Source organism: Anastrepha ludens, chromosome 4, assembly GCF_028408465.1.
Source record: "Anastrepha ludens isolate Willacy chromosome 4, idAnaLude1.1, whole genome shotgun sequence".
NCBI lineage: Eukaryota > Metazoa > Arthropoda > Insecta > Diptera > Tephritidae > Anastrepha > Anastrepha ludens.
Window position 1 is genome coordinate 74,412,662 of NC_071500.1, and position 25,142 is coordinate 74,437,803.

A 25,142-nucleotide genomic window follows, 5' to 3' on the forward strand; every position below is an offset into this window, starting at 1 on the left:
GTTCTGTCAAATCAGATGACAGCTAAGTGTTACTATTCTTCAAATAATACCTAATTCAAATCCGTAATGATAGATGGCGGGCCCTACAGCCATTAATTCATCTTTACGTTTATAATGACTAACAACTTTTATAATTCTTGCAGCTATGCCTCGATAACACTTAGTTACACAGATACGTCCGTAAGGTCTTAGTGAAAGTTGCCCAGACTATAGCCAGCAAATTTGGATGATGCGAGTCCTTAGCAGTGATGATGCTTGAAATTTTAAAATTTTCCTTTTTCGAGCCGAATTATAACCCTACTTAAAGTCAACAAAACAATATTTTTAGCAACGTTTTTATTGTACAACTCCTTATCTTCTGGGACTTCTGTTGACGTTTGGAACCTTACAACAATTATATTAGATATAAACATATATCTTTTAAAAATTCCTTCGAGTCTTTTTCATCTGGTTTTCAAGTAAATTGCATTTATATAAACTTCTTAAAAGTCAAAAAAGTACCCCTCCTACGTTGGCTGTGTAGCTGACATTGTGTTGTTTCAATTGATGTAGTGACTTACAGCACCTTGTTCAATCTTCAGGGATTTCACAAGGTAGCGTCCTAGGACCACTTCCCTTTATAGATTCAATCAAGGCGAATTGAGTACTGATGGTGGTGGCTTTCCAAAACCGTTAATTTATTTTGCGCGATTTTGACAAGTCTGACGTCAGATCCCTTCACAATACAAAACTAACAAAAGTTGGAGAAATTACATGTTTGTGAAAATTCAGTGAATGGCTTGGTAATATTGTGATTTGATTTGTAAGATTTAAACTAATCAAACTGATGAAAAGGAAGTGTCGTGTGTTAAATTTTGAAAACACAAATGGATATAAAGCCTCCAAATGCAGTCTGCTTGCGTTTTTATGCAGAAGACGCCGTAGGAAGAACACGTGTGTGTGGATATGTGTGTACAACTTCTTGTGTTTGGTAATTTCTATTGCTTTCGCCTATTCTTCTTCCTCACAAATAAGTGATTCCCCTTCCTTATGTTCGTTTATTCATGGGCTGTGACGACACAGAGAATTCTGAAGACGCATCCATGTATTCTATCATCCTTGACGTGGATGTTTTAAACGTTTTCTCTATAATAAAAAACACTTTGGATGCACCTGGATTTCAAGATGATATTGATAAACTTTCTTTGTTTTGGCTAAAGCATCACTTTTCTTAAAATTTTAGCAAATATTTTCAGGTAAAATACCCGGTACTAGTTATTATATGGTATATCTACTAATATTCTGAATTGGGCCGAGGAAATAAAAGGCCTATTCTTTGCTGACCTTTAAATTACCATTTAAATACATATACTTTTGAGTTACTATTTACCTCAATGATTCGGTCACATTTGGGGTGTGCGTTGAGGTTCATTTAAAGAGCGTCTAATCAGATTAACATAAATAGGGTAGAACTTGTTCAGATTCGGCCCTCGTTGTTTAAACTTTACATATGTCATACCTTAGTATTTTGCTCGTCTAATGGTCTTAAATCTTAAGGCTCTCGATAGCCGTCGATCCGTATTGTGCTTATCTTTTTCTTATGATGTTATTAACCGATTATCCTCACTTGTAAGAAATTATTTTTAATGCCCCCAGCCGATCTCGTTCAAATTTTCTTCCTTTTTTATTGCCAACGGTATTCTGCCTTTCTCTGCCAAAGGCCGTTTTAAGTTATTCTGTACTTATACAGTCTGTTAATCTTAAAAAACATATACGAGTTGTTGGTAAAAATGTATAAGTGGTATAAGTGGTTACATTAACCTCGTTCTTGCCATCTGTTTCTACTGAAAATATCATAGAATATGTTGCCAAACATCCAGGTTTAAGTAAATTACTCTAATGTAACATCAATTGATTGGAAAAGACAAACGAGACAGACAGGGATGCTATAAACACTTTATTGGTGGTGGGGTCCATGAGCAAAATGCGTGCATTCGTAATCTTTCTTGCAAATGATCACTTACCGCTTAATGTGCTGGGGATCCCCCGCCATTCAATTTCCAAACGCATAGCGGTGTTCATCGGTCACTGGATGATCGCAACTCAAGCGGGGAATCTTGGATTTCTGTACAATCCCCATTGCAAAAGCTGTAGGAATCCTGCAGAGAAAGAGACTGTTGAACCCTCTCTTTGCAAATATCCGGGTCTGGTGGCTTGGCGCTTGATTAATGTTTTGGCGTTTTGGGGATAGCCTGAGGCAGTCCTTTAACCCTGATCAGTTTTCTCTCCTCAACTACATCAACAGTACAGGATGACTGAAGATGGTTTTCTTCCTTTAAGTTCTGTAATTTTTCGCAGGTTTTGGTCTACATTATGGTATCAAAACGGCACTCTAGTGCTACCTGTAGCGAACCTGAGGTACTCTTGCCATCTAACCGACCTACTTAACTGTTTCATAAAATGTAATTTTTCGTTCAAGTGTTTTTTTAATTCCTTGTAAATAACATTCATCGATTTCTATTTTTTTTTTTCATTTTGTATTGGATAACCTTTACTTTATACCATACTTACTTACATATTTGCAGAAAAGTTAATCGAAAGAAGCCCTAGCAAACAAAATCCCACTAGAAATAAAAAGTGGATTGTATTAAAAAATTGTTTAAATATCTAACGTTTGTAAAGTTATTTGTTTTTGTCCCACGACAACCGAATAATACTGCAGAGAGGATTAAAACCATAGAAGAGTAATCGTTTCTTCCGGCCACCAATCCTTGGTGGGATATAGGGCATCAAGAGGTCTATTCATTGTAAAAATAAGCCACAAAATACCTGAAAATATTAAAGAAACCTCACCATACTGACAGTTTTACAAAAAGAGTACCTTATCTAGTTGCATAACTTCAAATATAGCAAATAAGTCGTTCCCTTAACAAAAGAGTCTCGCTTAACAAACAAAAACTCATAAATTAAATTGAACATAAGCATAACACATTTATTAAAAAAAAACCGCACATTCTAAAGACAATTTGTCACGCATACAAAGTTCTTTAAGTGATTCAATAAAAATTTGGTGTTTTATTTTCTTTAAAAGGGCATTTTAGTGCGTGTTTATATCCAAAGCTAGGCAACACTGCAGTAGCGAGAGAGAGATATTTGAGTGCCGAAAGCAGAAGAACACCAACAACACCTGCAATCGCGGGCAATGCCACCAGACGTTAAAAAAAAGTAAAGCTGAGTTAATTATTTAACTAATTATTAAAAAATGTATATTTTACAAAATTATAAACATTACATTTTAATTAGAACAAGCTAGAAAAATGTCATGAAGAAAGAACTAAAACTCCGAAACTAAATAACAAAACAAAAAATGCTAAATCAAGATACGAAAATGGTAATCTGGCTATAATGGTGCTAAAATCACGTAACTCGTAGTCAAATTCGCTGAGAGCAAAGTAACGGGACCACGATAGGCGCCATCTCATTATTCTTTCATCATGAAGACAACCGCCGCGAAGATTCGGCATTACATTACACGATTTAAAAAACAAATCACTGAAAACAACTAAGCTGAACTGTGATCACAGATCTCTATGGTTAAAGATGACTGTTGCATTCCACCCTCACTAGCCAATCAACAATGTGTTGTGCACGTGTACGTAATCGCATCTATGTATAAGCATTTATATACATATATGAACATATTAGGTGTAAATTTCAGCCATTTCCGAATTGCGGTAGCGCAGACTATTTCACCGGCAAAAGTTTATTAGTGAACACAATTTGAAGTGCTCTCTCTCTCTTTCGTTCCAGCACATGGATGTATCTGTGTATGTATGTATGTAGGTACTCGTATCTAACCAGCATTAACAACGAAACATTGAGGATGTTCGAAAAAGCATAGTATGGCTTACAGGACTCATTCATTAATGTATATACATATGCATACATGCTAATACGACTGTGGAGTTTGCCCATAAGCTTTATAGTAAAAGGCAGCCGGTAAATTTGAGTTTCAGATACATCTGCCGAATTCTCATATACTCGTATACCTACATATTTGCATATTACATATTTACATGCGCACGGACATTCATATATAATAATATATTAGTGCTTATGCATGTATGTACATACCTATTTTATAATGTTCATAGGAGCGATATTTCTTTCTCGTTACTACTGCAATCAATAAATGGTCGTATATACAAATGCAGCCAAGTCTTTACTGTTTTCATTCCTTTTTTAACCGTTGTGGTGATCAGTGTTGCAATTCCAAAACATATTTCTACAATGGCACCCCCAAAATTAAAAAAAAAACTGTTGTACTGTTCAAACTTTTAACTAGCACATAGTTTATTGAAAAAATTAATTATATTTTTAAATTCGAATGATGAAGATTAATCTCCAATAACAACTCCTAAAATATTTGCTTTAATTTTCTTATAAAAGCAATACATTCGACCACAGCATAACGGCAATACTGGTCGCGATCATTACAATGTATGAAATGTATAGTGCATAATTAAAAACTGCTGAGGCATAGGAATACATTGTTTTTGTTGTTATTGTACGTGTACAAACACAAACATGTGTATTTACTGCCGATGAATGGGAGCTTACGAACCGTAATGAAAATGGAAAAAACCGCCCGTTAAATTGCTTTCTCTATCGGTTAGTGAACTCTTTTTATCAGGTGCGCTTTAAGTAAAGTCAAACAAGAGTGTCAAACGAGCAACGGAAATATTTTCAATCATAAATTTATGTATGTAAGAATGTATATTTTTTCATAGACATTTTAATAAGTTTGCAGAATTAACAAACAAAGATTGTAAAATTAAGCATAATAATACTTAATCTTACATTCTCAACATTAAATTAAACAACCTTGTTTTAACTATGAAAACCCTTGAATTAAAATTGGCAACATGATTTAAAAATGCATTTTTAATTCAAAGTTCTAAGAATCTTAAATTAAGGTTGAGCCGTTTGATTTACGTATGGTCAACCTTAGATCGAGTGGAGTATGCTTGATTTTGCAATGCTTTGAATAACGGAATATTCCGTAAAAATTTTATTCAGAAACACGCAAATAAAGCATTCAAAGCGAAATAATATAATATGTGAATTATATTTAAAAAGTAAGCTACGAGAAAACTGTTGGACTTTACTGTCATTCTCAATTTATGCATATTTGATATATGTATGTTTTAATTGTATAGCGGCGCAGGTAACAAATAAAAGCCTCTTCAAATATTTACGCATTGATGACATATAAGAAGCGATTCCTCCTCCTGGACTACGGACAGAATTTCGGGAAAAATTATTTATGTGGAGGAAAAAAGATATACTAATCTTATTTATGACTACCTTTAAAATATTTCTTCCAACACAGTTTGGGATTGGCGATGAAACTATGTTGATTTCCGGCAAAGTGAGCGAGTGACGTAACAATAATTTATATATTTTTCACATATGACTAATCAATCATCATCGAATGTGCAAAAAGACCTGAAGGTAAATAACAAATTCCTGTACAAATAATTATGACTTTATTTCGGGTGGGTGTAGTGGTGACAGAGTAAGGGGTGTTGGAATATAGAAAGTATAATAGTTCAATGTTAATATAAATTAAGACCATTCTACCTTAATTCAAACTTAATGAAGAATGAATAATTTTATTTTAAGAATTACTTTTTTTTAATTAATACGAATCAATGTTAATTGAAGCATAAACAATCTTAAACTAAAAATATTACATACATACATATCATAATCCCATTATAAAATCAATATTGTTCGTAGTTGGATTAAGAATTGTCCACTTTGATCGGAAATCATGGCGGTTTATACATAATTTTACACTTTTTTCCCTTAATGTATGCATATCTATATTTAATCCGCATTCAGGCTTTAGCTTCTTTACTTTGTGAAAAAATCTACATAAATTTGTCCCAGAAGCTTCGTATTGATGTTATCCCATTGATGGCGTAGATAGTTGCCAGCGCTTAAATAATTTCATCGCATAAGTTAACAATAAGAACTACCGTTTGAACTAGCCTAAAGAACTAGAAAAACTGAATTGAATATAAACACAGGTACTAAAATGTTTTTTACAATCGCATACTTCGAAACTCACTAGTCTTAATAGAAAACATTTCATTTGGAAATTCGGGAAAATGGACGTGACTTATACAATATTTGGCTGTATTTTATGAAAATTTAATATCCGAAATGAAATTTAAAAAATTTAATTTGAAAAAATGGTACTACCCCTTGCACCTTGACAAAAAGATACCAATTAAAATTTTTTAACCCTAGGGTAGACACCCCTTTTCATGAAGCATGAATAATCGCATGACAATACTTTTAAAAAACTTAAGTGAACGTTCGCCAATTTTAAGTAATTTCTCGCAGGCGGCAATGCTCGGTCATTCTAGGATTAATATATTCGAGTGCGTAGAGTTTCTCTCAAGCGTACGACAGCGAGCGCTGCCTGGGGGTCTAATTGATGGCATACATCTTGATGTTGCTCCCCAAATGAAAGAACCTCTACATTTTCAAAGTGAAACCACTTAGGCATAAATGAAACCACGATGTCATAAATTGAGTGAGAAATTTTTAGAATTAATTGTGTCACATGAGTAAAAAGAAAGAAATAATATGAAGAAAAGGAGATAGAGAAGCAACGTATACACAAAGATGCAAAGCGATAGAATAAGCATTTTCTAAGAATCTACAAATCAATTATATAGAAAACTATTTACTTACATATATCTAATTAATTTACATGATGTGAAGCTTTCCCAGATTTCGAGTTGCTTCTGGGCCTGACACAATGGGTCCGTTGCGGCAACGAATTTGAATGAGAGCAAAATATGATACATCATGTTCTGTGTGATTATATGTTACTCCATATACGGTACGTATGTGGCACCTTCGACTCAAATATATTATATCACATAGGCTGAAGAGTTCCGAGCCTAACACATATATGCCACTAGTTTTATTGCATTCACCTCTTTTTCAATTAGTACTAACCTTAAAAAGACAGCTGTTAAAACTTCATGATATTCTATTAGTTCGAGAATTATTGTGCTGAGAGTTACGCTATTATTGCCATGAAAAAGCTCCTCATAAAAATATCTGCCGTTAGGAGTCGGCTTGAAACTGTAGGTCCCTCCATTTGTAGAACAACATCAAGACGCACACCACAAATAGGAGGAGGAGCTCGGCCAAACACCTAACAGAAGTGTACGCGCCAATTATTTATTTTTTTTTTTTTTAATCAAAAAGAATTTCGTGTTTTAATTTTACACTGCTTCTTGGTGGGGAAAAATACCGTTCGAAGCAATGGCTTCAAAAGTCTTATGGGGACTCTGCTCCATCAGAAACATCAATAAAACGATGGTTTGCTGGCCTTAAACATGGTCATAGAGACACCGATGATGCTCAACGAAGTGGACGTCCAAATGAGGCGGTAACACAGGAAAACATGAAAAAAAACTTGTGTTTGAACAGTTGCGAGAGTTGAAATTGAAAAGGTCAAGCCAAGGAGCACCAGGAGATTTGGTGGCTCCTAAGACGCTCAGGCTAAAAAGGACATCGTATTTAAAGCTCTGGAAAGAGGGTAGATAGTCAAGGAGGGAAGGAGAAAAGTATCAGAGAAAGCGATAGGAAAGAATAGAGACAGAGATATTCATAGTTAGTCCTGTGAGAATTTTCCAGATTCTTTGGCAAATCTGTAAATATCCTCCAGTTTTAGAGAACGACATCGGAACCCAAAATTCGTAGCCGTGCTCTAGCAAAGGTAGGACCCTCACAGAGAAAGTGCTCAGTGCTATGCGCCTCCTCCAAGCACGACAGGCACTCAATGATTCCAATGGTGGTTATATGCTGACCCCATGGGTTGTGTCCTATAATGATACCGACCATCAACCGAAGGCCTTTCCTTCCAAATTGTAGTAGACAGTTTTCTATCTGGACTTGTCACAGAACACTTTGCAGTTGTGCAGCGTTCTAGACCGGACCATCGCTCTTTATGTATATTGCCTACATAATCGCTCATCCTATTCATGATTCCTGCGGAACTGATTCCGATTATTGGCTCTGGCCTTTCTGGGGGAAACGCTGATCTACGGTTGACCAATTCATCGGCAATTTCGTTTCCTTGAACACTGGAGTGTCCTGGAACCCATATAAGTACAAGCCTTAGAGGTTTGCTTCGCGTTCAGTGCAGCCTGACTATCACTGAAAACTTCAATCTGTTTTCCGCTCCATCTCCATTCGATTATCCATTCGGCTACTTTCAGGATGGCAAAAATTTCCGTTTGCCGTTTCTCCCATAGCATAATGACACTTATTACTATCGTTTAAGTACCATCCGGCTCCAGACCCTATTTCATTCTTGGGCCCATCGGTAAAGAAAATATCCATCAAGCCTCCCTGCAGGCATTCTGGACTGCTCCATTGCTCACGCAAATCTGACATCAAATTTCCTTCCCAATGAAACTGTGGGTATCAGGTTGTCTTTAGGTGCCAAAAACAGTGGATACTGCTCAGATAGCGTCTTAAAGATTTCTCTGTGTCCCAAAGTTCCGTCTTCGTGCCAGAAACCATATTTATGAAGTCCACACATTGCTTTTATTTTAATGCATTCAAGCGAAACATTTAGGGCATCACCATCGGTTGTACTCATGGCACCCGTGATGCATAAACATACACTTCTTTGCAGCCTGTATAGTTCCCGGATTGTGGACTTAACCATGCTCCATTGCGACCAGACGACAGAGGCGTAAATGATGATTGGTCTGATAAGTGTTGTGTATATCCAAAGGACCACAGAGGTTTCAAACCCCATGTTTTACCAAAGGCTCTGCGGCATTGTTGGAAAATCCTTAATGCGCGATTCACCTTCAGGGAAACGTGTGTCTCCCAGAAGAAGCTGACTTATCCAAGATTACTCCTAGATATTTAACTTCATCGGAAAGAAAAAGTGTCACACCTTTCAGTATTGGAAGATTGAGTCTAGCCAATTTCCGTTTTCTCGTAAACAAGACTGTGGTTGATTTGTTCGGATTAACGGAAAGACCTTGTCTCATGCACCAGCCATCGATTGTGTCCAGAATGCTCTGCACTTTCGTACAAAGCCTCCTTAGGGATTTATCGGATGGTAGTGCACCGACATCGTCCGCATATGCTTCGCCATGAAAACCGAGTTCCTGCATCTCCGCTAGTAGAAAGTATACGACCAGCACCACAACAGCGGAAAAAGAACACCACCTTGGGGGCATCCTTGCTTGGCCCTGACGATGATTAGTTCATCACTGTTCTGAGCATCGGTTAACATCAGAGAGCATGGAATATAGCCATTTTACAATGGTTTGATTAACTCCGTGTCGTTCGACAGAAGAACATATTGAGTCGAAAGTGGCATTATCAAAAGCCCCTCAATGTCCACGAGCACGCCCATTGCGTATTCATCAGCTTCCAGCCCGGCTTCCATCTTGCTAACAAGATCGTGTAAGGCTGATTCACATGATTTTTCACTCTGGTAAGCGTCAACTGTCAAACTGATTGGTCTAAAACTTTTTGCTAGGGAATAGTCGCGTTTTCCTGGTTTCGGAATAAATACTACCCTTACGCGTCGCCATTGGGATGGTATATACCCAAGTGTACGACAGGATGTGAAGATCCTTTTCAGGGCCTCAATCAGCCTGTCTCCTCCTTTTTTAAGCATTGCTGGATATATTCCGTCAGGTCCAGGGGACTTAAAGTTCTCAAAGGGAGACAAGCACAACCTTATCGATTCTTTTGTCACTATCCGACTAGCAATATACCAGCTGTACCTAGAGGTTCCACCGATGCTACCGTTATTGTTTACACCACGCTCTACTTCAAAGAGAGTTCTACTACCCGGAAAATGGGTTTCGAGTAGAGCATTAAACGTTTCCGATTTGGAAATAATGTATGCATCATCAGGTTTTCGAATGGAATCCAGCCTTACTGAGCGGTCTAGATGAAGGACCTTAAAAAGTCTCGCTGTTTCCCTCATTTCTTTGACGTTACTGCAGAAATTTCTATAGGATTCAAGTTTGGCTTTCTGTAGTTTTTTCTTATATTCTCTCTGTGTAAGTCGATGATTACCCCAGTCCTGTTCTCTTTGGGTCTTTAAGGTCTTATTAAGAAGTTTTCTGGACCGTATACGAAGCTTTGAAAGTTCAAGGTTCCACCAAGAAACCGCTTTCCCCTGTGGGGGTCAGTGGGCACAGTTGCAATTGATTAAAGTACCATCTAATGAGTGAGTGTTGTTAGCTAACATCGTAAAAATATCAAAAGAACATATTGGCGTTATATTGCATGACTATTTTACTATGAGAAAGATCTGTTCAAAGTGGTTGCCCACTGTTGACCAAAAACAAGACAGGCCGCCGTAGCCGAATGGGTTGGTGCGTGACTACCGTTTGGAATTCACAGAGAGAACGTAAGTTCAAGTCCCGGTGAAAGACCAAAATTAAGAAAAACATTTTTCTAATAGCGGTCGCTCATCGGAGGCGATGGCAAACCTCCGAGTGTATTTCTGCCATGAAAAAGCTCCTCATAAAAATATCTGTCGTTCGGAGTCGGCTTGAAACTGTAGGTCCCTCCATTTGTGGAAGACCCACGCTACAAATAGGAGGAGGAGCTCGCCCAAACACCCAAAAAGTGTGTACGCCCCAAATATATTATATATAAATATATATAGTTGGACCCGAGACTTCTTTGAATACGGTATAACTTGGTAATCAATCTATATACCTTCTTTCAATGTTCTCTGTAAAGTCCCATCAGCAGCATCCTGGAAATTTCTTCAGTGCAAGATGTATCAATAGCATCATTTCATTTTCGGTTTCAGAATCAGAAATAATCCTCGCTTTTTTTACTAGGGCCTGCTGGATCTACTCTATTTCATTTTCTCTCTATTTCACGTGCCGACTCCGAATGGCAAACATTTTTTATGAGGAGCTTTTCATGGAAGAAATACACTGGGAGGTGTGCCATTGCCTGCCGAGGGGAGACCGCTATTAGAAAAAAATGTTTTTGATTTCAAGTTTCACGCACCAACCCAATCGGCTAGGGGCGGCCGCCATAATAATTAAATGTAAAATATACGAGTATATCCAGTATATTCTTGTTAGACCAAATTTCTGTTACAAGAAATTTATTTTATAAAATTATACTATTTCACCAAAAGAGTTCTGTCCTCATACTGTATAAAACGGAATGAGTTGGGTAACTAAGACACATTTTGACACCACCTAACTAATAAACGAATAAATAACGAATTCAAAAGAATTTTTTGTTTCGCTTTCAGATCCCCTTTCTGATACGATTCCCTCGAATGATGCAATAAGCTTGAAGTCTTTACAAAGCAAAAGCAATGCTCTTTCACTCTACTTTCATACCATCATTGATTTGTTGATTTTTCGTTTTCTAAGCAAATGTTTAAATTGTCAGCGAATGAATTATATATGTAGCTAAGTATTACAGTTAATTTCTCCTCTGGTAGTCTGTACGAATTACTAAGAATAAATAAATATTAGATCTCGCCCCATCTTCTAGAACATATAACAGCTTTAATACACAATTATAATAAAATACCGAATAATAGAAAAAGTTTGTTTTGAGCTGTCGACCCTCGATAGGCAATGGCAAACCTCCTAGTGTATTTCTACAATAAAAAAGTTCAGCATAAAACAACATCTGTCATTCGGGGGTGGCATAAAACTTTAGGCCCCTCCATTTGTGGAAGAACATCAAGACGCACACCATAAATAGGAAGAGGCCAAACACCCAGCAAAGGCTATAATAGCCAATTATATATAAGTATATTATATATGTACAATAGGTATATATATATCTATTCAAAACTATGAATATGTAACTTAACATCTCATAAAACTGATAGGCATACACCACAAACACTGCAAACATGTATTAAATCGCTCACAAATATATTTTGACATAACGAGCACCATATACTTTTTAGTAATTGTAGTAAAATATGCAACATCTAATGAATTTCTAATATCTGGCTGACTTGGCCACGGCAGGCATTCACAGCTTTTTACATTTTGTCAGCCAAGCGAAAGGACGAAAGCTAATACACATGATAATGTACTCAGAAGTATTTACATACGTACATATGTTTATGTATTACTTGTATTTTATCTGTTACAAATAACAACGTAAGTAAAAATTTAATTGGTTAAAAAATTGGTTACTCCTGTTATAAGAAGTTACTATTTAAAATGGTCAATAATCACGTCATCCTACCATATTTACTGCATCTGCAGTATAGAAGAACTTTTTTCCAATTAACTGCAAGACTATCTTCCAGATATTGTTTTGGAAGTGATAGTTGAAATATTTAGAGTTGATAGTGGGGAGTTTGAAAATATCAATAACAGAATTCGGAGGAAAGACAGGGAGCAAAAAATACAATATTTTGAGGTAAAAAGTGGTATAATTCAAAATCATAAAAAATTTACATTTGCGCTTTACAAAAAGTTTTTCAAGATAAAAATTGGTATAAACTAAAATCCTAAAAAATTGACATTTGCGCTTTACAGAAAGTTGTTCCAAAATTGATGCTATGGCGTTGAAACCCATATTGCAATATTTAATTTAATCTTTTTTAAAGCCTATATATGGCATTGCAAATGGAATTTAGCCGTTTTGAAAAATTGTGCAAAATCAAACAACATTTTTTGATATTAGTTGAAGCACACTGCTCCAATGGAAACTGAAATGCCAATACGAGATCAATCTCAAATGGACAAATGAGTTCACAACAATGAGGAAAATGCAACGGCTTTAGCTGAACATGTACGAATTGTGCTCCTACAGAATCCAATAACCCATGCATCAGCACTCTCGGAGGTGCCGGATTATAATAAAATGAGTCGCTGGCACTTTGACCAATCGAAATAACAGAGGCTATTAAATAACATCTATGTAAATCAAAAAACGTGCAATATACGGCCAACAAAAATGATGATTGAAATACTCATACCAAACTATGTTTAGTACACATGAGAAAACCTTTTATGTCGTTATCCAAATAAGGCCACTTCCCCTAGCAGTTGAATAATTGTCCTAGTTCTATGTCTTACAAAGCTGTTTGAGAAGCTTCTTATGCTCAAACTTGGGCCTCGTCTACTAACTAATAATATTATCTTAACTCACCAATTTGGTTTTTGGAAAAAACATGGGACGATCGAAGAAGTAAATTGTATTACACCGTAAATCTGTAGGGCGTTTTGTCATGAAAAATCCACAAACTCTTAAAATCATTTATTTATGAAAGAAAATTCGGAATAAAGATCAAAACTACTATCTCCAATGGTCACACTATTATGGCAGGTGTGCCACAAAGCAGTAATCTTATATTATTATATATTCCTATATGTCACCAACCACATCGCAATACTTTGTCGCTCCAGTTGCCCACCACTTCTAATAGGGCCGTCACAATGATTCCGTATCATCTGTTGCGGCAACGAATTTGACTGACAGCAAAATAGATGATATGTATTTGCGGCGCACGTATGCCGTATCCCTTATCTTTTCAATAAAAGCTTTAAAGAGTATAGGAAACGCCAAATTTAACAAAGTGGTCCTGAAAAATTAATGTGTGTCCCGATCTCGACGTTATGATCACACTCACCGTTGCGACTAACATATTCTATTAAAACTATTTTCTCTTCAATAAGTATTAATTTTATAATACATATATTTCACAGCCAACAAAAACCTGTTTATACACAACGAAATAAATTGCTTTCACGACAAGAACATCTGTTTTATAAGCTCCAATACTTTCATTGTGGCACCACGGTGCGTTTGGCACGTCGCGTCAGTCAAATCTGTTGCCGCAACAGACGGAACAAACCCATTGTGTCAGCCCTATATGTCGTAGACCACTGACTTGCGAAGTGGCGCATATAGTACACACTCGTATAAACGAGTTAAAATGCAAGTACAATTACTTTGGCACTAAATATTTAAACACATAAGAAAAACCCAACCATATACTAAAGCCAATCCGGACATAATGGTCCGAACAATTTGGGCAACAGCCGTATCGAAATTACTCAACGAGCGCAATCAAAAATTCTGAGAGCAATCACTGGAACGCCGTGGTATACTTTAAATGGTAGCAACCGCAAAGATCTGTAAATTTCACAGTGAAAGCAGAAACAATGCAAAAAATGTCAAGATATAAAACTAAACTGTCTACACATCCCAATCAAATTGCAAAATCTTTTAAAAAGTATCACCACTTTCTCTATTCTTTATGGATTTTTGTTGCTGTTAAAACTCCCGAAATAGTGATTTTATCACCGCAAGAAAAATGAAATTAAGAGTCTACCCAATCAGTATTAAAGTCGTCGAAATGCTTGATATCAATATCGGAAATCTTTGTTCGGAAAACTTTTTAGTTTTTGTTTTGTACAGCTCGTTTTATGAGCATATTTTTAAATTCAATTCCTTCCAATAACTTATTTAACTTTCAACTTGTAGTAAGATTCTAATACCAGCTTATGAATAAAAAAATTATCCAGGCTTAAAAAATTGGTATTGTAAAAACAGGATATTACACCGAAACATTCAAAAGGCTCTCCGCCGCCTCCTTGTATTTTGAAAATTATACAGTCACAGCGTACATTGAAAATAACCTCTGGAAACTACTTTTCCGGTGACTACATGAAGAAGTAATAAAAGCGTTTATTTTAAGAACTACAGAATATATATGTAAAATTATTACAATAGAAGTAGTCAAAACAAAATATGTTATTTTGTAGGATCAAGAACTCTTATTGTGTAACTTTTTCTGTGACTTTTTCTGTTTTTCTTAGCTCTTCCAGTTGATATAATTGAAAAGATTTAATCACTTCTTAAGTACCTCTACAACCCAAATTCTAAAGATAAAGAAAAACAAATTTCGTACGCATTCATAAAATATCAATGCAGGATACGCATCCATATGTGGTCGCATGTAAATTGAATATTAGTTATACGAGAGTTTACAATGAGCCGGTGAAAAATGTGTATATTGCTGCTCAAAACGTTAAACTAGTATGAAATGTATTAAGTAGTTACAATAATACAAGGTTCTTTAAAATTAAACGTCAGTTGTCTATTAAAACAATCATATTTTGCATACTACGTCTGGACAGAAGCCATTTCGTATTTTAATTTAGCGAAATCTTAATTTGGTTTAAATTACTAAAAAACGCTTATAACATCAACAAAATAATGTATTTTATCATGGAAATAATTAAGCATCGCACAATTTACTAACCAATTTTCACAGGAAACCTTCTTTACATGGTCGGCATCCGCTCATTTGCGTACACATTTATGCTCACTGTGTGAGGTACTTTAATGTAAATTTGATCATATAATCCACCACATTAAATATACAATAAGCACTGGACCTATTTTGCATACACTTCCAATTTATTATGATAATAATACTGATTTTTTTTTTTTTTTCAATACAGTTTAATACTAAATGTTCTGTTTTCAATACTCTGGATCACATTCTACTCCGATATTTGTATATAACACACTAGACAATACGAATATGAACACCTCAATTTTTGTCTATTATTCTCACTCGTTACCTTTCGCGTTGATGCTGGAGCGTCGGCCTTTAATGTATTTTTGTTTTTTTTTTACTTATTTTTTTCAACTCTTTACCACTAGCAATAATTTTCAGGCGAACCTCCGTCCTTTTTATGAACTATGCATATATGAGTGAGTGCTACATGCGCTTTTTTGCTTTCTGATTTCATAAATACTTAGAAGTTGTCGCTATCACTACACCGCTCATTGTATTAATACAAGCGTATATATCGCTGTAGTAGGATTCATCGATAGTAGTAGTATAATACATAAAATATGTATGTATATGCAAACACTCGTGCATTTTCACTTCCTCATTGCACTTTTGTCATTCACTGCTGCTCTCACTTGTTACATATTTTCAAACAATTGTGGGATGTGCGCAAACTCACTCACTCTTATTCTCTTTTTACATTCACTCCGATAATATTTTGTTATCCTTTCTCTAGTTTCGGGCTCCCAACTTTATTCTACTGAATTATTTCCAGGCACAACCGAACTCGGCCAGCTACGAACAGCAACTGATTTTATGTTGTGGTGGGCACAATGAGCACTTGTCATTCAGGATGTTCAACTAAACTTTGGGTATATTCGTCTGTTGGATGCTGTTCTCTTTGAGTGGATTTTCTTTCAAGGAAAGATATGAGTTACTATGCGTTCATTTTAGACCAGTTTAGTTTACTTCCTTTTATTTCTTCATAAAACTGGGAACAAACTCACTTATGTATAAATGGCCTCAGACAAATTCGATGCCGCGACGGACCCATTGCGCCAGGCCTATAACACCTTCATTTAGAATATACATATGTATATGGGTTCGAGGATTTATAAACGGCAGTTGCACTTTGAGAGAAAGTTTTTGTTTTGCTACAATTTATAGAAAAACACGATTTTTCCATTTCTTTGTATACCGGAAGATATATTATTGGCGCGTACACCCTCTTTAGGTGTTTGGCCGAGCTCCTCCTCCTAATTGTGGTGTGCGGCTTGATGTTGTTCCACAAATGGAGGGACCTACAGTTTCAAGCCGACTCCGAACGGCGGATATTTTTTATGAGGAGCTTTTTCATGGCAGAAATATACTCGGAGGTTTGCTATTGCCTATTCCGGTAGATATAGATGCTTTAAATTTCTTTGGTTTACAGAAGTTTTCTGAAAGAACCTAACAGAAATATGTACCTTGAGTCCCTATTCCAAAAAACCCACAGCGTTTCTTTGTTTTAGCTTCGTATTCATTAAAAAAAATTAAAAATTCATTTCATTGCATGTTAAGATGAAGCAACAAGTCCTATATTTAGCGCAAACTCTAACCCATAGTATTATTAGCGTTTCCTTTTATTAAAAACAAATGACACCTCATTATATGGCAACATAAGCCTAAATTCCATCAATCTTCTTCATTATATCAACAGCCCTAGCCGACTATAGATATCTTCCTATTGGAGGACTCATAATGGTATGAAAATGGCGCTTTAGTGCTACTTGGGGAGTGCCAGAGTAGTACTTCAACCATTTCACCTACCTACCTATCTAGAAGGTAACATTACGAAAATATTGCTATACAACAAAATGTTGTTTCTACAAATTATGTATTGAATATAATAAAATTGCACGATTTACTTAAATTGTAAATTGTAAATTTGTAAAAAAAAACTTTCGAATAAATATTTTGAGCATGTCTGCACAGATAAGTTAAAATTAGATGGGCAACGCATCTCGTCCCGTTTTGTAAAGGTAATTTTGTGCCCTATGAATTTGCTGAAAAAAACACGAAAATTGTGCAACTCTGAGGAAGGGCAGAATAAATGTGATTTTATTACAAGAAAGGCAAACGCTGTTACTGTTATGATATTCTTTGAAACACTGCTTATCCTTCGCACATTTAGTATAACCCATCTCAATTTACATCTCCGCAGCCATACAACCTTCAGGAGCGTTGTATGAACCATATGTATTTTCAACGATGCGATTGATAAAAATACGATTGATTCTGGCTCTACATTCGTGCTTTTATTTATGGAATAGCTCATCTTTCAAGTAGCCGTGTCGGATTCGATGACAGTGCTTCTAGCGGTGAGTCAAATATTCGATGATTCGGTCCAATATATAATTTTCTATTTTTATTAAACTTTTAATTATAAATGCATACTTATAACATCTTCAGCTTATCAAAGGTCAAGTTTGTCAAATCAAAATTAGTTAAGATAAAAAATTATAGCTTAGGCCTTATATAATATGTATTGTGCCCAATTAGCATGATTCAATACTAAAATGTTTGCTCAGTAAGCAGCTTTCTCGTTTTCTCTTGACAAATCGACTCCCTAGCAAGACAACGGGTTGCTAACTATAGAAATGTTGAGTAAAAGAGGACGAAAAGTAAAATTTTAAGGAAACCCATTTCGTTTTCACAAGGATGAACTTATAAACAATAATTCGCTCAGTATGTTCAGGGCTAGTATGACATGGAACACATCCTAACATACCGCTTACATCAGGATATCATAGAGCATTTTTTTGGGGCAATGCACGCGAAAGATGCAAGATTGACAATCCGAATCCGATGCCTTTGAAATATAGGTTACAAAAGTTAATTTACCAATATGTGGCACATGGACTGAAAATCCTTCTTTTTTTTTGTTCAAAATTAGCTTTATTCATCGACGTAATTCGAAGTTCATGTAGTTTTACCTTCGTTTTGATTGACTTGTGACTCCGTACGTCTGTATTGCGTTATTCAACAGTGTACAACCACTTTGAACAGAGCTTTCTCTTAGTAAAATTCTCATACAATATAAAGCCAGCAAGCCAAAGCTATCTTTACGATGTTAGCTAACATAACTCACGCAATTTCACTTTTCAATCAGTCAAAAGTGGATTTTTTATGTTTTCTGGTCTCGTCTGGTTACCGTCTCATTTGGTCGTCCACTGCGTTGTGCATTATCGGTGTTCCTATGACCATGTTTGAAATCAGCAAACCATCGTTTTATTTTTGTTTGTGATGGAGCGATGTCCCCATAAGACTTTTCAAGCCATTGCCTCATTTGAACGGTATTTTCTTCCATCAAGAAGCAATGTAAAATTAAAACACGAAATTCTTTTTGGCTAATTGTTTTGAAAATAACAAAAGTAGCGTAACTCTTAGCAGAATAATCAAGAACTAATGAACAACATCTCATGAAGTTTTAACAGCTGTCTTTTTAAGGTTAGTACTAACGGAAAAAAGGTGAATGCAATAAAACTAGTGACATATATAAGGTTGTCAAAAAAGTCTTGCGGTATTTTTATTGAATTTTCAATTGTTTATAAAATTGGTTATAATAATGCGATTTAAGTCAAATATGCGCCGTTTTGTTCGATGACGGGTTCCCAACGAGATGCCAATTTCATAATGCCCCTCTTATAGAAGCTCGCTTCCCTATTGTCAAAAAACTCGGAGAGCCAATTTTCACAGGACTCTCTTGTGGACAACTTCCGACTACCAAGCTCGTTCGCCATGGACAGAAATAGGTGGTAATCACTTGGTGCGAGATCCGGACTATACGGTGGATGCAAAAGAACCTCCCATCCGAGCTCCCGGAGCTTCTGGCGCGTCACCAAAGATGTGTGTGGCCTGGCGTTGTCCTGATGGAAGACAATTCGGCCTCTGTTGATCAAAGATGGCCTCTTCTGCATGAGTGCTGCATTCAAGCGGTCCAGTTGTTGGCAGTACAGGTCCAAATTGAGCGTTTGGCCATAGGGGAGCAGCTCATAGTGGATGATTCCCTGCCAATCCCACCAAACACACAGAAGAACCTTCCTGGTCGTCAATCCAGGCTTGGCCACCGTCTGGGCAGCTTCACCGCTTTTCGACCACGACCGTTTGCGCTTCACGTTGTCGTAAGTGACCGACTTTTCATCGCCAGTCACCATCCGCTTCAAAAACGGGTCGATTTTGTTGCGATTCAGAAGCGATTCGCATGCATCCATACGGGCAAAAATGTTTTTTTGCGTCAAGTCGTGTGGCACCCATACATCGAGCTTCTTTTTGAATCCAAGCTTCTCCAAATGGTTTATAACAGTTTGATGACTCATGCCCAGCTCTTGGCCGATGCTACGGCTGCTACTATGCCGGTCTCTTTCGATCAATTCAGCGATTTTATCGCAATTTTTGACGGCAGGCCTTCCGGACCGTGGCGCATCTTCGATCACCTCTGCACCAGAACGAAAACGTTGAAACCATCGTTGTGCGGTGGAAATGGAAGCTGTATCGAGTCCATAAACTGCATAAATTTTATTGGCAGCATGAGATGCGTTTTTGCCTTTATCGTAGTAGTACTGTAAATATGCCGTATTATCTCTTTATTTTGCTCCATGTTTGCGACGCTATAACTCACGAACGGCTAAAAGCAAACAACAATTAATCAAACACGTGTTAGCACGTGAAAAGAGCTTTCCAAAAAGCTCTAGCGTGAACCGATGCGACGAATACAACTAGAACTACGCGCTTGCGGAAATACCGCAAGACTTTTTTGACAACCATGTGTTAGGCCCGGGGCTTTTCAGTACAAGTGTTAATTAATTACAGCCCGTAACACAGAGGACGCAATGGAATACCTGCAGACTTGATTATAAGAAAGCAAGGATTGACGATGGAACGATGAGCTGTATGAGCTTTTCGACGACATAGACATAGCGCAGCGAATAAAGATCCAGCGGCTTCGTTGGCTGGGTCATGTCGTCCGAATGGATACAAACGCTCCGGCTTTGAAAGTATTCGATGCGGTACCAGCTGGTGGTAGCAGAGGAAGAGGAAGGCCTCCTCTGCGTTGGAAAGATCAGGTGGAGAAGGACTTGGCTTCACTTGGTGTGTCCAATTGGCGCCGGTTAGCACAAGAAAGAAACGACTGGCGCGCTTTGTTAAACACGGCCAAAATCGCGTAAGCGGTTATCGCGCCAATTAAGAAGAAGAAGAAGGATTGACGGAACCTATTCCCAATGAGCGTACCTTCACATGGTTGAATGAAGTGTTCCAAACACGTATAAAAGCTTTTTCTAAAACAAGAATCTGCGAATTATTCAACCTTTACACAAATAAATAATAATAATTAATTTAAATAAGTAAACGTAGTTTTTGAAATAGTGAGTGAGGTAAGAATAACATTCTCAATAAAATATGATATTTACATGCAAATATTAATTTAAACTTATTTTTTAAATCGTTCTCCCTTTGTTTCTATTTAAGTAAAAAAAAAAAAACAAAAAAGGTAGCAATTTTACCAAAATAAATTGGCAGACGCCTCATGCCCAATAAATACTACTACTGCTACTACTCACTGCATTAAAAGAACACAACAATTTTCTCTTGCTTTGTTTTAAAGTAAATTGTATAATCAGTAAACCTCATTTTTCTTTTATTTTGTATTTCAATACTACTACTAACTGTTTTGCGTATTTTCTACTACCTTAAGGCAAGAAGGAGGAAATTTTTTCCCCTCAATCCTTCGTAAATGCAACTCTTTAGAAGGGAGTGCCAAAATTCCCTTGTCATTATTTACCTAACCTTCTATAATGGAATCATGCTTCCTTCTTTCTTGCTTTTCAATATTTTGATTAAAAAAAGTTTAGCGAAGAATACTTGTATTTTTATTTTTATTGACAGAAAATAATAAATTTGTCATTGATTTTCTTCCACTTCGAAAAATGTGAACTGATAGAATACTAGGCAAACGCTATAATAACACGGTGCTACAAAATAAAAACTGTAGGCCCCTCCATTTGTGAACAACATCAAAACGCACACCACAAATAGGAGGAGGAGCTCGGCCAAACACCTAACAGAAGTGTACGCGCCAATTATTTTTTTTTTTTTTTACAAAATAAAAAAAAATCGGAAGAACTCTTCAAGAGATATAGTGCACGTTCTAGGTCCAGACCAGTACAACATAAAACTGTGTTTAGAAAATTCAAAACACCCTCAATTTTTTTATTTATGGTTAAAACCCCGATCTATGGTTTTTTTTGTAAAAATACATAACTAACCCATTTTTCAACCAATTTTTTATTTCAATATGGTCTTGGGAAGGTGAGTGTATGTGCGTTATGAATGTATATAATTCTAAGATTGAACGATTGAACGATTGACGTTCAAAAGAAATTTTCAATAACAAGCTCTGATTTGTACAATTTTTCCAAGTTTTTTTCAATGTGATGCAATTTTTTGACCACTATTCTCCAACCGGCACCACAAATATATACATATTTTTAAACTCCAATAAAATGTGCTCGAAATAAGCAATTTTTCATCTTCATGCATTGAAAACTACCTAATCCAAACTGACCAAGCGAGACATGACACAGCAGAACCGTTTGCAATTTGCTGGTAAGCATGTACAATTTAATGAATGTGAAAAATCATCACTCTTGAATGATCAATTCCTATTAAAACTTAACATAAGTGCATCTAACCTAACCTAACCTAACCTTAACTAAGTGTATTAAGTAAACATAAATCAGAATGTGTGATAAGCGTAATCATTTTTGTTACATCTGCGGAATGTTTGTTGACAAAAAGCATCGTTTGGAATTCGCAAAAAGAAAGGCCGTGGTTGAAGGATATAACTTTCTTTTTGAAAACCAGTGATTTGAACCTGAATATGTTTGTTCAATGTGCTTTACTACAATTAAAAAATGGAGATATGAAAAACGCGGCACGCGTCTTTTACCAATAACGATTCCGATGGTTTGGCATTATCAAAAGATCCACAAGCAGGAAGGTTGCTACTTTTGTCAGACTAACATCACAGATCATCACTACAAAACTCGTGACCGTTTAAAGTATGCGAATGTTATAACTGTCTCCAAACCAGTCTTACGAAAAATCCAAGATGAGCAAATTTCAACAAGAAGACACATAATGTAGATAGACCTTATATTCCAATTGGAGCAACTTTAAATGAACGTCATTTAGTATCAAATGAAGACTATCGTGATCATTTTTTAACAATATTTTATGTTCAAATTAGCCACTCTTGTATTACATGGAAAAAACTCAGCGCAGGTTGCGTTAGATTCGTTCAGGTTAATGAAGTTTGATTAAGTTAATTTTAGTTACGAATTTCCTGTAAGGTTATATTATTTTGTGTTATGCTAGGTAAATATACGTTACGTTTATTTGTAGATGTTTTGAATCGAGTACACATAGAAGTACAGTTCAATCGGTTCAATTGTGTTATGTAGGGTTCTATTTACTGAAGTGAGATTAGGATAAGTTATTCAAGATTACATCGAGTTTGGATAGGTTGGCATTGCAAACTAATCAAAATGACTTACTTTAGCAACGCAGAAAAACAGCACAATGGGTTCGACTGTCTCACATTGTGTACGGTTGGATTGATTTCGATAACGTTAGGTTAAGTAAGGTTTACTTAGGTAATACTACGTCCGAGTAAGTCAGAAAATTGCAGAAGTAAGTCAGCAAATTGCGCTACTTTTTGCATTATTTTTTTTGACGTTATAATATTCTTCTCGGTCTCTGTTCAACTCGAGAATGTTGTTTTTATTTTATTTCTACCAAAACGTTCTTCTCTTGGAAAATTTCTAATCAATTTTGATGAAATAATGCTTGCTAGATTTGGAATGGACACAGGTATGAGTAAATATACTTAATTATACACGTAATTTGCGAATAATAACAGAGAACCGCTTTAAATTTGCAAATATGAAAGTAGTGAACAAAACTTTCAGTTTACTGATTTTTTTGTTTTACAAAAAATCCGTTACTTCGACCCATTTTGATCGATTTTTTAAAATTAAATGCTTTTTACATTCAGAATAGGCAAAGCTATAAGACTTTCAACTAATAAATAAACCTTTCATTTCAAAATTATCGACAACATCTCGTTAAACTCGCAAAAATTGGAAAAATTGACTACAATTTACGTTTTGTGTTGAAAAATCAGTAGTTATTTTTGCTTAGCGCGAAAAATAGACGACATACATCAGAAGGACTAACATTTACCTCAACAAAACTGTTTCAAGATTGGAAATCGGATAAAATGCAGACGAGCCACGAATTTTTAAGTGTTGGAAAACACCCAAAATCGGTTTTTTAACGATAAATAAAAAATTTGAGGCTGTTAAAAATTTTTTGAACACGGTTCCGCGTCGTTCTCGACTAGATCTACAGTGCTCATCATGTCACTTCAAAAGTTCTGATTCACTGTATCACCGTGTAATTGAGATAGTGTTGTTACCAGAAAAATATCGTGTTGCTAACAAATTGAGGTGGGGGTACATCAAGATACTCATACTATTTGCTTCATACTTTTAACAATACTAGATGTCTGTCCCGGTTATAATAGTGCTTACTATTTATTGCCGAAAAAATGTTCATCTCATATTACGGCAACATTAAAAAAGTATGTCATAAGCCATGTGAAGATCTTCATTTCAGAAAATAGCAACGAATGCTCGTGCCTTCCACAAGTTATATTCATTTATTTAACTTTAGATGGTTATAAATGAGTATGTTGATTTTTGGTCGGTAGTTAGGCATCAACCCATTCGGTTACTAGAGCCGCCAAGTAAATGATAGTTCGATATCTTTGACATTATTGAGTTCACGCTATGAGTGCACATGGAACATGTCAAAATTGCTCAAGTTCCCAACAGCTGCATTGAGAGATAATAGTTTTAAGATATCAGTATAAAATACCTTAAACTGTTTTTCTTAAACTGTAATATTTTCGTATTGAAAGCAATAAATCTTCGGTTCACAGACCTGGTTTTAATAAATATTGGTCCATTTGATTCGAGAACATGTTCTGAGTGGGTATTCATCACAATTGGGTCGTCAAAACGACTTTTTCCACTTTTTCTCCTCTTTGTTTTTGTGGATATTTTAATTAATCCTAAGATTAACGACAACGATTTTTTGAGAACATAAAATAAAAAAAAAATCAACTGAAAAAATTTTATTCTCGACGAATGTAATAATATTACAATAAATGAAAAACCATGATAATATTCATAAAAGAACTGTAAAAAAACATATTTTAAATTATTTTGATATTTACTGACAGTTAAATATGTAATATGTATGAGTATATGCAGGTACATATACATATGTACATATATAACATCAGTTATATACCCGAATTCGGGTTTGGTCGTATACATACATACATACTGGCATATAAATAAAATATAAATTAATAATGCCTGCGACGTGCTATGCGGTGTCCAAATCTGTCAAATTGCTCATTGTACGATCGTATGTATGGACGTGCCTGGCAAACAAGAAGTCTCACATTCTGTATATACTCGTACAATACTTTTACGATTTTTTGTATTCCATTTGCTAATTTACAATATCCTTTTGTAGGAAAGACAAATATTTACACTATCGATAAATGTATAGTACACTAGTAGAATTTGTAAGTGATCAAACATTAATAGTGTACATTTTTCTAAATTGCGAACGGGGCGGTCGCATGTATAAAACAAGTATTGTTTGC

The 25,142-nt window shown here is 35.8% G+C and overlaps 1 protein-coding gene across 4 annotated transcripts in view; it reads right to left on the reverse strand.

The window, feature by feature from the left end:
• Nucleotides 1–25,142, reverse strand: part of LOC128859833 (cell adhesion molecule Dscam2) — a 196,392-nt gene that overhangs the window by 149,901 nt on the left and 21,349 nt on the right. For 3 of the 4 annotated variants that reach the window (XM_054096936.1, XM_054096937.1, XM_054096934.1), the window contains exon 1: nt 15,323–16,155. The exons of the other annotated variant lie outside the window; for it this stretch is intronic. The gene's annotated coding sequence lies outside the window, so the exon portion shown is untranslated. Of the gene's footprint in view, nt 1–15,322; nt 16,156–25,142 lie in introns of those variants that run through there. 4 annotated transcript variants of the gene reach the window in all.